The sequence below is a fragment of the Pinus tabuliformis genome, chromosome 9 (genome assembly GCF_031772625.1).
Source record: "Pinus tabuliformis cultivar Carrire ecotype Pingquan chromosome 9, CPIR1, whole genome shotgun sequence".
NCBI classification, from domain to species: domain Eukaryota; kingdom Viridiplantae; phylum Streptophyta; class Pinopsida; order Pinales; family Pinaceae; genus Pinus; species Pinus tabuliformis.
The window spans coordinates 1,804,297,490-1,804,311,798 of record NC_142307.1 but is presented as its reverse complement, the minus strand read 5'-3'; the positions used below and the strand labels follow the sequence as shown (position 1 = coordinate 1,804,311,798).

At 38.6% G+C, this 14,309-nt stretch overlaps 1 pseudogene; it reads right to left on the bottom strand.

The window, feature by feature from the left end:
* Window positions 1–8,244: 8,244 nt before the first annotated feature.
* Window positions 8,245–10,926, bottom strand: LOC149155975 (putative L-type lectin-domain containing receptor kinase S.5 pseudogene; annotated as a pseudogene).
* Window positions 10,927–14,309: the final 3,383 nt, after the last annotated feature.

Genomic DNA, 14,309 nt, shown 5'->3' with positions numbered 1-14,309 from the left:
TTCCTGCAGCAGCAATCTATTTCTTCTTTAGTTAATAAACGGCGACCCTTAACTATGCGAGGTAAATAACCATACATGCACCCAAATCGTTAAACACGTATACTACGAACCGGATCAAATTTTATCGAACTATTCGGTATTCGAATCGTGCGGTTCGTATTTTTAACAGTGATTCGGCCGTATTTGGTAACTATGATTTGAACTATATTTGACTCAGCACGGTCGAGGTGAATACCAACTCTCCACACTTAATTCACGCGGATTCTTGCGTCATACACAACTTCAAGGAAACTTAGAATTCCGCTCGATTCAAAACCCAAAACCCACTCAGAGAATAGACAAGGGCTCTCTGCCTATTTTGCCCACCGCTCACACCTGACCTGTAAAATAAAGAGGTCTCTACTGCAGCTCGAGATCAGCTTGTGCTAGTACCCGATACAGCGTTAATCAACACCTTAAAAGAAGAAACCACAGGGTTGTCTTAAACCAAGTTTACGCAAAGAGGACCGTTCAACGCACACGTGAAACACAAGAATCTATGTAAACTAAGTGTTCAGACAACGGTAAGATATGAAAATAAATCGTTCCAGGGATAAAGAAATTAGTTCGTTTTCTTTTTCTCTGGCCTCTGCTTGGCTTCTAAGCAGACATTTACATTTATGCTTCACGCACTACTGAGATTTAGTTCTATGCTTACCCTAAAGAAGGACAACGCAGAGACAAACTTAAAATCGAGAGTTAGGTCCAACGGATTGGAGATGACACCATAGCGGATTTCAGTGGGACTCACTGTCCAGATATTCACCGAGCTCATCTCTCTAACTCTAAGCACCTAAATTAAACTTTGGAAGACTATTTACATGGGATTGTACAACTAGCTTTCTTGCCTTGAATACTATATGTAAAAAAATCTTGCTACCAGAGCTTCTCGTCCCTTGTCCAAAGCTTCAATACTTGCATCAAAAATAATATTTGAACAAAACTTCTTCTCTTGTCTAGAGCTCTTCAATACTTCCATCAAAAATAATATTTGAACAAAACTTCAAATGAGATACCTGTCTCTGTTGGGTATTTTTCAAAGGGAAAATACCAAAAACCAAATATTCAAACACACAGAGGCAATGCTCTGTTTCTTTTGCTCCAAGATCTTTTGTGCACATAGAAGACTTAAAAAAAAATTCACTGAGAAACAGAGGATTTCACCATAAAATATTTCTATTCATTAAAACAAAAAAAACATTCACTGTGTCTCCATATAAGAATTTACACTGCTGAAAAAAAATTCCCATTAACATTTACTGCTGTAAAACCTCCATTCACATTTACTGGTGTAAAACAATTTTACATACTGCTGTAAAAGCAGAACTTACACAAACTTACAAAAACTTACTTCGTGCAAAACCACACATGGTTTTCGCTACTTAAAAAAAACTTCACAAAACATTACTGAATGTATTCGTGCACTGCTGTGCATACATCCTCTGGTTCTCTTCTTCTTTTACCGCACCATCAACGTTTTTCACTGCTGTGAATACCCATACATTTTTTTTACCTCCCGTGTGCAATACATAACATTTTTTTTAAAAGTCAATACAAAAAACATTAAACTTATTACATACGATTTCCTATTTAATACATGCCGTATATAAATATATATAAAAACATATATTATAACATGCCCATGCTCATATTAAAAGAGCCTCACCAAAATCTTGTACCAATCATTAAATTCTTTTACCTACGGCGGTCAACCATAAACCTTTTACTCCACGCAAAACATTGAATTGATGTGGGTTCGTATGCAGCTCCAGGTGATCAACGGCGGAGAACACGGGAGCAAATCCAACAGTGGAGAACAATATCGGAAGACCAACAAGTGCTGAAAGTTAACCTCCGAGATTCTTACGTTGCGTTACGTCAGGGGTCAACCACGCGTCAGCTCCATATTTTCTCGGAGCTCCTTCCCGGATTATTCCTTCGTCGGCAAATAGCTCCGAGAAAATCCGCTGAACGGTTTCTGGCTTGGTTCACGGTTTTTCTTGGTCTGCGTTGAAATTAGATTTCAACACTCCCCTTTAATTTCAACAGCTGGGCATTCAGTCATACCCAGACACTCTCTCAAAAATTCAAAGCTCTTCTGATCAAGTGGCTTTGTCAAGATGTCTGCTACATGTTCTTGAGTCCTGCAATGTTCCAAGACAATTTCTCCATTGTTCACCAATTCTCTGATGTAGTGAAACCTTGTATCAATGTGTTTCGTTCTCTTATGAAACACTGAATTCTTTGACAAAGCAATAGCTGAGCTATTGTCACAAAAAATCACTGTCGCTTTTGCCTGCTCTTGGCCTAAGCTTCTCAACATTCTTCTCATCCACACTGCTTGACATGCTGCTGCTGTAGCTGCCACATATTCAGCCTCTGCTGTAGACAATGCTACAATGGACTGCTTCTTAGAAGCCCATGAAATGGCTCCTGAACCCATATGAAAAACATAACCGGAAGTGCTCTTCCGATCATCTACACTTCCAGCCCAATCGCTGTCTGTGTATCCAACCAAATCTGAATGTTCTGAGGCATGATATAAAATTCCAAACATTTTGGTGCCTTTGACATACCTCAAAATTCTCTTTGCTGCCTGCCAATGTGCCTCCTTTGGCCTCTCCATGAACCTGGAAATTAAACTAACAGCATACATTAAATCAGGCCTAGTTGCTGTTAAATACATAAGGCTGCCCACAATACTTTTATACAAGCTAGGATCAAAATCCTTGCTGCTGTCCTCTCTGCTGAGTTTTAATCCCATTACTGTGGGAGTGATGGCTGCCTTGCATTCTTGCATGTTAAATCTGTCCAAAACTTGATTTACATATCTTGCTTGAGATATAAAAATTCCTTTTTCATTTTGATCTACTTCTATGCCTAAGAAGTATCTCAAGAAACCCATGTCAGTCATTTCAAATTCATCCTTCATGACTGATTTAAAATTTTTAATGAGCTGATCATCATTACCTATGAAAATCACATCATCAACATACAAAACAACAATTAAAATCTTACCATCCTTTTCCTTGATGTAGACTGTGGGTTCTCCTTCACACTTGTCAAATTCATTATCCAATAGATATGAATCTATCCTGCTATACCATGCTCTTGGCGCTTGCTTCAGCCCATAAAGAGCTTTCTTCAATTTGCACACTTTGTGCTCTTCACCTTTCTTCTCATATCCAAGAGGTTGTTCCACATAGACCTCTTCCATTAACACTCCATTTAGGAATGCTGACTTCACGTCCATTTGGTAGACTTTCCATTTGTTTTGAGCTGCTATGGACAGCACTGCTCTCACGGTTTCCATTCTTGCAACCGGGGCGAAGGTCTCCTCATAATCTCTCCCATACTGCTGCTTGTAGCCTTTGACAACCAGCCTTGCCTTGTGCCTTTCAATCTTGCCTTCAGCATTGCTCTTGGTCTTGTAGACCCACTTCACACCAATGACTTCTTTGCCTTTTGGTAACTCAACCAAATCCCATGTTTTGTTTCTCTCTATGGCATTCATCTCCTCATCCATAGCTTCTATCCATTTCTTATCTTTAATAGCTTCTTCAAAATGAATAGGATCATCAACATGACAATACAAGGCAAATAAGGAATTCATTCCTTCTTCATAAATTTCACTTAGATTTCTAAACTTCTTACCTCGTTCACTTGGTGTGCAAGTGCTTGAAGATGCACTTGAATTTCCTCCTTGTGGTGTGCTTGGAGAAGCACTCTCATTGATCCTCAATGGTGTACCTTGCTGTCCTTGTGTTGGCGCTGTTGTTTGGGGATTCATTTCAGCCACCTCCTCTTCATCTTCATCATGAGACAAACAGTTCTTGACATTGACTGTTTTCTCTATGCTTCCATCCCAAGCTTCCTCTTCTATGAATTGAACATCCCTGCTGACAAAGAACTTCTTGGTAGATGGAATGTACAGCCTGTAGGCTTTGGATTCATCACTGTATCCAATGAAGATGCATTTCTCCCCTTTGCTGTCCAACTTCCTCCTTAGCTGATCTGGAATGTGTGCATAGGCCACACATCCAAAAACTCTCATGTGGGTGACTCCTTGCTTTCTCCCACTCCATGCCTCTTCTGGCACTTTGTTCATGACTGCTTTTGTAGGACACCTGTTCAATATATAAACTGCACAATGTACAGCTTCAGCCCAATACTCATTTGGCAAATGCTTTGCCTTCAACATGCTCCTTGCCATCTCCATGATGGTTCTGTTCTTCCTTTCAGCAACTCCATTTTGCTGTGGGGTGTACCGAGTTGTGAACTGTTTTTGTATTCCATTTTCTCTACAAAACTTTAGGAATTCATTTGAGATATACTCACCTCCTCTATCAGTTCTCAATACTTTTATGTGCAGCCCGCTTTGGTTCTCCACAAGTGCTTTGAAATTTTGGAATTTCTCAAAGACTTCACTTTTGTTCTTGAGGAAATATATCCAAGTCTTTCTTGTAAAATCATCAATGAATGTCAAGAAATATAGGCTGCCAGCTAACGATGGAGCTTGCATTGGTCCACACAAATCTGAGTGGATAATCTCTAAGGGTGTCTTTGCCCTTATGCTTTTCCCTGATGGAAAACTTTCTCTATGTTGTTTTCCCAAAATGCAGCCTTCACATAGGCTGTCCGGTTTCTCTATCAATGGTAATCCTCTTACCATTCCTTTTCTGCTCAATAAGTTTAGACCTCCAAAATTTAGATGCCCAAATCTCAAGTGCCATAACCAGTTCTCATCCTTTGGCACGCTTTGGAAGGCCTCTTCGGTGACTGCTGCCATTTCCCTTTTGTTCTTCATGTCTGCCCTGATCCGGAGAGGGAACATCCTGTTCCTTGTCATCTTCACTTCAGCAATGCATCTTTTGCTGGGTGGTATATCCATGATGGTGCACACATCATTTTTAAAGAAAACATTGTAGCCCTTATGGACAAGCTGTCCAATACTCAAGAGATTACATCTCATTCCGGGGACATAGTATACATCTGCTATGGTTTTCCTTTCTCCTTGCTTTGAAAGTATTTTTATTTCTCCTCTTCCCATAACAGACACTTTACTATCAGTTCCTAGTGTGACTTCTGATTTCACATTTTTATCTAGGGCAGAAAAGAAGGCTATGTTTCCGGTCATATGGTTGCTGCAACCTGAGTCTAAAAACCATATGTCCTCACTATGTGTTTCAGCCATGTTACAAGCTAACAGGACATTTTCTTGACTGCTGTTTTCTCTTGTAACATTTGCATTTTGTCTGCTGTTCATATCATGCTGTTTCTTTCTACAATCACTAGCATAATGTCCATACTTTTTGCAATAATAGCATTGAACATTAGATTTATCATACCTTTGTCCTTGAGCATGATGTTGTCCTCCTTGTTGGCTGCTGCCTTGGCCTTGGTTCTGATTTGGATTGTTGCCTCTTCCTTGTGCATTTGATGAGTTGTTCCTTCCACCTCTATTCTGGCTTCTGCCTCTTCCTCTTTTGTTTCCTCTGCCTTGACCTCTGCCTCTTCCAAAGGACATCTGGGTCTTGAAGGCTTGCTCAAGAGATGAGTTTTCATTCCTACTCAACCTCTGCTCATGTGTTATCAGTGATGCATGCAGTTCATCAACTGAATAGCTTGAGAGATCCTTTGTCTCTTCAATGGTGGTGACTATGGCATCAAACCTTGAGGGTAAGACCCTCAATATTTTCTCCACAATTCTTCTGTCTTCAATGGTTTCTCCATGAGTTCTCATTTGTGTGATTACACCAATCACATGAGTGAAGAATGAGTCAATGTTATCTGACTCCTTCATGTTCAAGTTCTCAAAATCCTTTCTCAGCAATTGTAGCTTTGCTGTCTTCACTCTCTCCATGCCTTGATAGGCTGTCTTGAGGGTTTGCCATGCTTCATTGGCTGTCTTAGCTGCTGCTAACCTTGGAAACATACTCTGGTCTACTGCTAGATACAACAACACACGGGCTTTTGAATCTTTCTTCCTATTGTTCTTCAGCAGATCCTTCTCTCCTTGAGTTAATGCATTGAACTCAGTGTCATCTGCTGGTTCTTCAAAGCCTTCTTCAACTATTTCCCATAAATCTTGGGAAGCAAGCAGAGCTGTCATAGTTATTGACCAGTAGTCATAGTTCTTCCCATTAAACTGTGGGAGCTGGGTGTTAAACAAACCCATACCAGTGCTTGTGCTGGCCATTCCTTGACTGTGTATTTAAAACACTGACTGTCTCTTCAATAACAAACAAGATAGCTATGAAGAATACCTGAATCCTTTGTTGTCTGAGTCTTCTGTCTGCCTGAGAAGTTTTGCTGCAGCAACAACCTTCTCCCTTCAGCTTCTTTAACTTTTTTTAAAGAGCCTAAGCCTGCTTCGATACCACTGTTAGGTATTTTTCAAAGGGAAAATACCAAAAACCAAATATTCAAACACACAGAGGCAATGCTCTGTTTCTTTTGCTCCAAGATCTTTTGTGCACACAGAAGACTTAAAAAAAAATTCACTGAGAAACAGAGGATTTCACCATAAAATATTTCTATTCATTAAAACAAAAAAAACATTCACTGTGTCTCCATATAAGAATTTACACTGCTGAAAAAAAATTCCCATTAACATTTACTGCTGTAAAACCTCCATTCACATTTACTGGTGTAAAACAATTTTACATACTGCTGTAAAAGCAGAACTTACACAAACTTACAAAAACTTACTTCGTGCAAAACCACACATGGTTTTCGCTACTTAAAAAAAACTTCACAAAACATTACTGAATGTATTCGTGCACTGCTGTGCATACATCCTCTGGTTCTCTTCTTCTTTTACCGCACCATCAACGTTTTTCACTGCTGTGAATACCCATACATTTTTTTTACCTCCCGTGTGCAATACATAACATTTTTTTTAAAAGTCAATACAAAAAACATTAAACTTATTACATACGATTTCCTATTTAATACATGCCGTATATAAATATATATAAAAACATATATTATAACATGCCCATGCTCATATTAAAAGAGCCTCACCAAAATCTTGTACCAATCATTAAATTCTTTTACCTACGGCGGTCAACCATAAACCTTTTACTCCACGCAAAACATTGAATTGATGTGGGTTCGTATGCAGCTCCAGGTGATCAACGGCGGAGAACACGGGAGCAAATCCAACGGTGGAGAACAATATCGGAAGACCAACAAGTGCTGAAAGTTAACCTCCGAGATTCTTACGTTGCGTTACGTCAGGGGTCAACCACGCGTCAGCTCCATATTTTCTCGGAGCTCCTTCCCGGATTATTCCTTCGTCGGCAAATAGCTCCGAGAAAATCCGCTGAACGGTTTCTGGCTTGGTTCACGGTTTTTCTTGGTCTGCGTTGAAATTAGATTTCAACAGTCTCCAATCTAAAACTATATAATACCTCATTGAAATTGTGCACAAATGCAAAGGCCCAATTGGCTCAAATAATTAACAAACGGTCAGTCCCCGATTCTTCTAGAATTTGAACAACCTGCATTACCCAGATCCTTTCGGAATTTGGACACTTGGCTCTAACTAAATCCTGGTCATTTTATTTTTCTTCCAAATTTACAATGGGAAAATTCAAAACCCTTGTTCTGGAACAAATTTTGTTGACCATGGATAATGCTCACCATGCAACTTTTCCTGTCATTACACCACCATATTATAGGAATGAAAGAAATCTCCACTCTTAAATCACCACACTCAATGAAACAACTCTCCACTATTAAATTCCTATATTCAATGGTAAAAAAACACAAACTCTTCCGTAGAAGAAAAGTATAGTGGAATAAACATTCACCCATTGGGCATACCATTCTTTGGCGTTGGCATGAAATAGATATTAACCTTGCTTTACATGGATTAACATGAGAGAAAAGCTAGCAGGAAGGAATTTCAAATAAACATGGTTTCTGCAATTTTAGGATTCATTTTGATCATTTTAATAAAAAATATTGGGAGACAACAGAAATTTACTTACCAGGGATACAATACCTGTGCCCTTGAAAAGAGTGCGTCCAAAATAAGTTTATATAACGAATGACTGTCCACTTTACAAAGGCCGATATCCATCCCGGTGTTTTGTAGAGCGCAGCAGGCATTGCACTTCATAACTTTACCCATTTATGAGGGAACCAGAGAAAGAAAACCGTGTGTAATTAAACACACACAGGATTACGCTATTTTTTTTCCAAAAATAGAAAACCAACAGACTTTTGTATATAGGTAATAAAAGTTTTACAGGAGTTTTTTTTATATCTCAAGTATCAAATATAAACAAAATCCTATGTTAATAAAATAATAAATGGTCACCAGACGCCCAGAAGCCTATCCATCACTATTATGTAGAAACAAGTCCAATCCTGTAGTGGAATAAACAGATTAAAAAAGCACCCTGTACTGAAATGCTATTTCAAATCTTGCACCGTTGGAGAGCATTGTCCACCTGTTTCACTGAATGGAAGATATACTCCATATCACCAGCCTCAGATAACCAGAGAACTAATCAAAGATCTTGTATATCAAGAATATGGAATTATCCCAGAAGTTTGGAGATTGAAATTTATATATCTGGAATAATGAACCTCGCCAAATCTCTGATTGGTTCCAATTTTGCACAGAGTGTTCACGATAAAAATTGAAAGCTGTCACAGGATAAAACGTTTATTGTAATATTCAAAAACAACCCCAATGTCAAAACTCAACATCAGACGATGTCCTCCATCAACACATCCACCGCGAATTCCCTCACGTTCCCGTTTAGATAAATTTCACTTCATTCATTCATGGAGTACCACTCTTCACTCTCTGGACTGCTGGGTAGAGTGGCCGTATAACTGATATCTCGGGCTAGATTCACCGCGAATTCCCTCGCGTTACCGTTTAGATGAATTTCACTTGATTCATTCATGGAGTACCACACTTCACTCTCTGTACTGCTGGGTAGAGTGGCCGTAGAACTGATATCTCGGGCTAGTCGGAACGAGCCCGCCCTTGACAGAGGCACGGATGGTGGAGGCACAGTCCGAGCAAGTATCTGCGTAACTTCCCTCATCGTAGGGCGTTGCTCGGGATTCTGAGAGGAACAGGCCAGTCCCAACATCAGCAAACGTCTCATGTCCTCCTCGTTACCATTGACGCTCCCAAGCGTAGCCAGGCGACTGTCGGCAGCTTCCAAGAGCCTGTTCTCATCACATAGTTTCAACACCCACTCTATTAAATTTGCCACTTCTGAATTGCCAAATCTGGGGCTCTTTCCGCAGGTGACCGCGAGGACGACGGCGCCGAAGCTAAACACATCCGATTCGGCCGTGGCTCGCCCGCTGTGAACGTATTCGGGTGCCATGTAACCGAAGGTTCCAGCAACTTTGGTGGCATGGAAAGATCTCCGGTCGTGTTCGATCAGTCTGGCGAGACCGAAGTCACCCAGATGGGCGCTGTATTCAGAATCGAGCATGATGTTGCTGGCTTTCACGTCCCGGTGGATCACCTGCTGCTCGCATTCCTCGTGGAGATACAGCAGAGCCGAGGCCACGCCCGAGACAATGTTGTATCTCTGCTCCCAATCCAGAAATCCGCCTGCAGCATCCCCATTAAAAATATGTTTGTCCAGGCTGCAGTTGGGCATGCATTCATAAACCATCATCAGCTCCCCCTTCTCATGGCACCACCCCAGCAGCGGCACCAAGTTTTTGTGGCGAAGGCGGTTGATAACGCTGATCTCTGAGATAAATTCCTCTTTACCATTTTTGGAGCCATTGGTCATGCGTTTTACTGCAACCACAGTTTTTTTCCTTTGGCAGAGTCCCTTTGTAAACGCTTCCGAAGCCTCCTCTTCCGAGAAGGGCTTCGGGACTGAAGTTATTAGTGGCCTTCTTCAGGTCTCTGTATCGGAACTCTCGCGGCCGGCCGGGAATGTTCTCTAGGGCGTCGCATACGTTGATCGCCGAGTCTGCCTTAGACTTACGGCGCTTGACGAAAACTACGACTATAATCCCTAAGGCGACAATTAATGCGAAGGAAAGGGAGACGGAAAGAGCAATGACTAATGGCCCCTTTGATTCGATTGTGTTGATTGTGAAATTCCATGCTTTCACACAGTGGAGCTCCGTCCCATTACCTGTGGAGGCAGAAAAGCCGAAATAAACCTCCGAGCCAAGAGTGTTGTTGGACAGATCGGTGATGGAGTATACCAGGGGTTGCGGTGGCTTCGCAGCGGGGTACTTTGCGACGAACACACTCAGAATCTTCGTACTTCCATTGTACTCAATCCACGCCTGGATGTCGTAGCCCCCGTTCAAATATATCTGGTCTTGCAGAGATGTGAAATTTATGGAATTTATGTCATTAACATTAATGCCTACATGGTTGGCATCTGGATCATTGGTACCTGGACTCTTTATTGTATCAAACTCCACCGCCAAAACCTGAGCACTACTATGGCCGTTGGTGGAGGCGTTGAACAGTCCCAACCATTCGCCATAGCTATTGGCTGGTATATAGTCATAATTAGCCGAAGTTACAATAAAAGCCAGACCCTCCCCACCATTTCCGCTAACAATTTGAATATTGAAAATGAACCAGGTATTGAAGGATACAGTACCTTTTACATTGTATACTCTGAATTTCTTTTTCAATAATACCCTTCCGGATCTATTTGTCAAGGAGAATTGCGGACTTTTATTGTTTGAATCCGGCGTGACCTGCAAGGCATTCAAGGACATCCCACTGTTGTTGTTATTTACATATAAATTGTCAATACCTTCAGTGTTTAGGTTGAATTGGGGAAAATCAATCTTGTACCCGTCAACAGTTTCTCCCAACAACACCGACGTAATACATAAAATGATTATTGCTTGAAGGAGAGCCATTCAATGGACTACTGCTACTAACAAACTATATATGATGCAGAGCAGATTAAAATCAGAATTTTCAGGCGGAGAAGTACAGAAGCTTTCATGTGATAGTTAAATAGCTTTTACTTCACATTGTTAGTCCACACAGCGATCGGGTTAGGCTTGGGTCATTCGACGGCAACCGGAAGTCAGCAATTGACTTTACTTTTGAACCTTCGATAATATAATGCTTCGTTAATCGTAACCCGATTGTAGGTTTGGGTCATTCGATGGACAGCCGCTGACTTTATTTTGCACCTTATAATCCTGAGATATTTGAATTTAATCTGGTTGTGGAATTTATGAATATTCAAAAATCTAAGAATACAGTTCATTTTATTTTCATGGTAGGTTTCCGAAATATTTTTAAAATTTAAATGCTTTTAGGTAGCTCTATGAAGTATTATGTACCCAATGAAATTTAAAGTTCAACTCCCTGTGGATGAAGCCCAAGAGAAGAACCTGATCTTTGTAATTGCAAAACCTCATATTTCGTTCAGCCATCTTTCATGTGTGTCGTTTGCCCCTTTAAACTCTCTATAACTCTGCGGTTTGCATATATATGGGTGTGGAAAACGAATTTGGTATTTATTTGTCGCTTAAATATGCTAAAAATGACAAGATTATTTTGGGTATTTTTATTTAGATGGTAGATTTTAGAATATTGTAGAAATTTAATGGAGATGACTAAAATCAAGTAGTGATAAAGTTAAATAATTAACTTTATCCGTATTTCTATTATATTTTTAAAATATTCCAAAATTGCAAATAGAATTAAAGTTATCCAACTATGTTACATTTAATTTCAGAAAATTCAGGGTGCTTATTTTTGTGGCTGAATTTAAACAATAGTGACCGAATAAGGTCTTGGAGCTGTTATTTTAAAACCAAAATACCTTATGAATATCATATTGTTGAAAAAAAAAATTTATTTGGTTTTGTTGAACTCTCATACATAAAAGTAATAGGAAAAGTATTAGATCTAAGACTTTTGTGATCCATGATGTAGAGAATAGTAGTAAGGATTGAGTTGACATTTCGAACCAACTAATGTGGTTAATCCTCAGGACAAGGTGAGAAACCAATTAATGTGGTTCATCCTCAGTACAAGGTGAGAAACCTGTCGATCTCAGTGAGAAACCTGTCGATCTCAGAGAATAAATAGTAGGGATGCATCAATGTTCAGGGAATGCCATTCAAAATCAGCAGTGGGTGAAATAAAATTATTAAGTGATAAGAGGTAAATTAAAATAAGTGATATTTAGTTCAAAATAATTGTTATGTAATAATTAATTATTTAATATGGAAAATGTAAATGATTTATCATTTCAGATAATAAAATAATATTATTAGGGTTGACCTATTCAATGTGAGCTAGGTAGAAGATATAATAATCATAAAATTAATTAATGTATCTATCTATTAAAATGATAATTATTTTATATAATATTAATATTATTTTAAATAAATTAAATAATAGGTTCAAAATAAGTTATTAGGTAATGAATTTGTTAATGATAATATTAAAAATAATAATTTATTTATTTACCAATTCAAATCATAATATTACTTATCAATTTATATAATATTATTAGGGATGACCTATTCAATGGTTAATTAATATATTTATTGATTAAAAAGCTAATAATAACTAAGCATAATTTATTTATATAGTATTAATACTATTAATAATAAAATAGATAATAATATTTGGTTGAAGATTGGTTATTATGTAATGAATTAGTTAGGGATGATATTAAAAATAATTTATTTACCAATTCAAATCATAATATTATCTATGAATGATATTATTAGTTATGGTTGACCTATTCAATGGGATTAGGTGGAAAACTAGCCGTTATCATGATGTACTAAACAGGTTAATATTATTTAAAATAATTAATAAAGAATTAATTGTTATGTAATAAATAAATTATCAATAATATTGTGAGAAAAATAATTATCTAAGATTCTAATAGTTAAAGTGTATAAGATTGTTATGAAATATTCAAGATAAATATTATTCCCCTCTATTTAAGAATCTATTAAGAAATAACCAAAACCAATAATTTCTATTAGATGGAATTAAACATCAAAGGTTAGATTATCTTGGTGACAGATGGAACCATCGTCCCTCCTAGAAACGAGAATGTCAAGAAAGGGAAGGTGACCTTTCTCCTCAATCTCCATAGTGAACTTGATGGAATCTCATTGAGAATTCAGGTTTTTCGATGACACCTGTGTCATCTGGCTTCATGGAAGGGAGAAGCTTGATCTGTTTCTCAACCACCTAAGTTCTAAATCAGATTCCATCAAGTTCACTATGGAGGTTGAGGAGAAAGGTCACCTTCCCTTTCTCGACATTCTCCTTTCCAGGAGGGACGATGGTTCCATCTGTCACCAAGTTTTTTGAAAGAAGACTCACATGGAACAATACCTCCATGCTAGTTCTCATCATTTCCTTGCTCAGAAATTTGGGGTTCTCACCACTCTTGCCACTCAGACTCTAAGAATCTCCGATAGTGACCATGTTGATTAGGAGAAGTCTCATCTTCTTAAGGTTTTTGAAAAAAATGGGTATAACAGACCCCTTAGCCTCAAGGCCTTTTGCAGAGCTAGCGAAGAGTAGAAGGTTAAACCTACTCTTGTCGATCCTATTCCTAAGGTTTATCTAAGGAACCACGGATAGGATCGCCCATATTCTTAAAAGACTAATGTTTCTCGCCCCTTCAAACCTCTCAATACCATCAAAAATTGTCTTAGATTGGTCAAGGACCCTATTCAACTGAAGGACTCAAAAGGGGTCTACCTCATTCCCTGCTATTGTGGTATCCCCTACATTGGAGAAACAAGAAGATATATTAAGCAGAGGATCAATGAACATGTTGTTGACATCAGACACAATCACTCCCACACCTCGGCCCTTGCAGAACATGCTGAGAAATCTAAACACCATGTCTGCATTGAAGAATCTAGAGTCATTGCTAAAATTGATCATTTCCACCATAGGAAACTTAGGGAAGCGATTGAGATTGAGAGGCATGCCAAAAACCTCAATAGGGATGATGGTTGGAAATTGAGTAAAAGTTGGATTCCAGCTCTCACTTCCTAGCTCCTCCACCCTTTCCTCACCCTCATCTTTTTTCATTCTTTTGTTGTTTTCTATCATTCTTCTCAATCTTTTCTTTTTCCCCTTTTGAATGAGGTTAATCTACCCTTTGATGTTTAATTCCGTCTAATAGACCTTATTGGTTTTGGTAATTTCATAATAGATTCTTAAATAGAGGGAAATAATATTTATCTTGAATATTTCCTAACAACCTTATACACTTTAACTATTAGAATCTTAGATAATTATT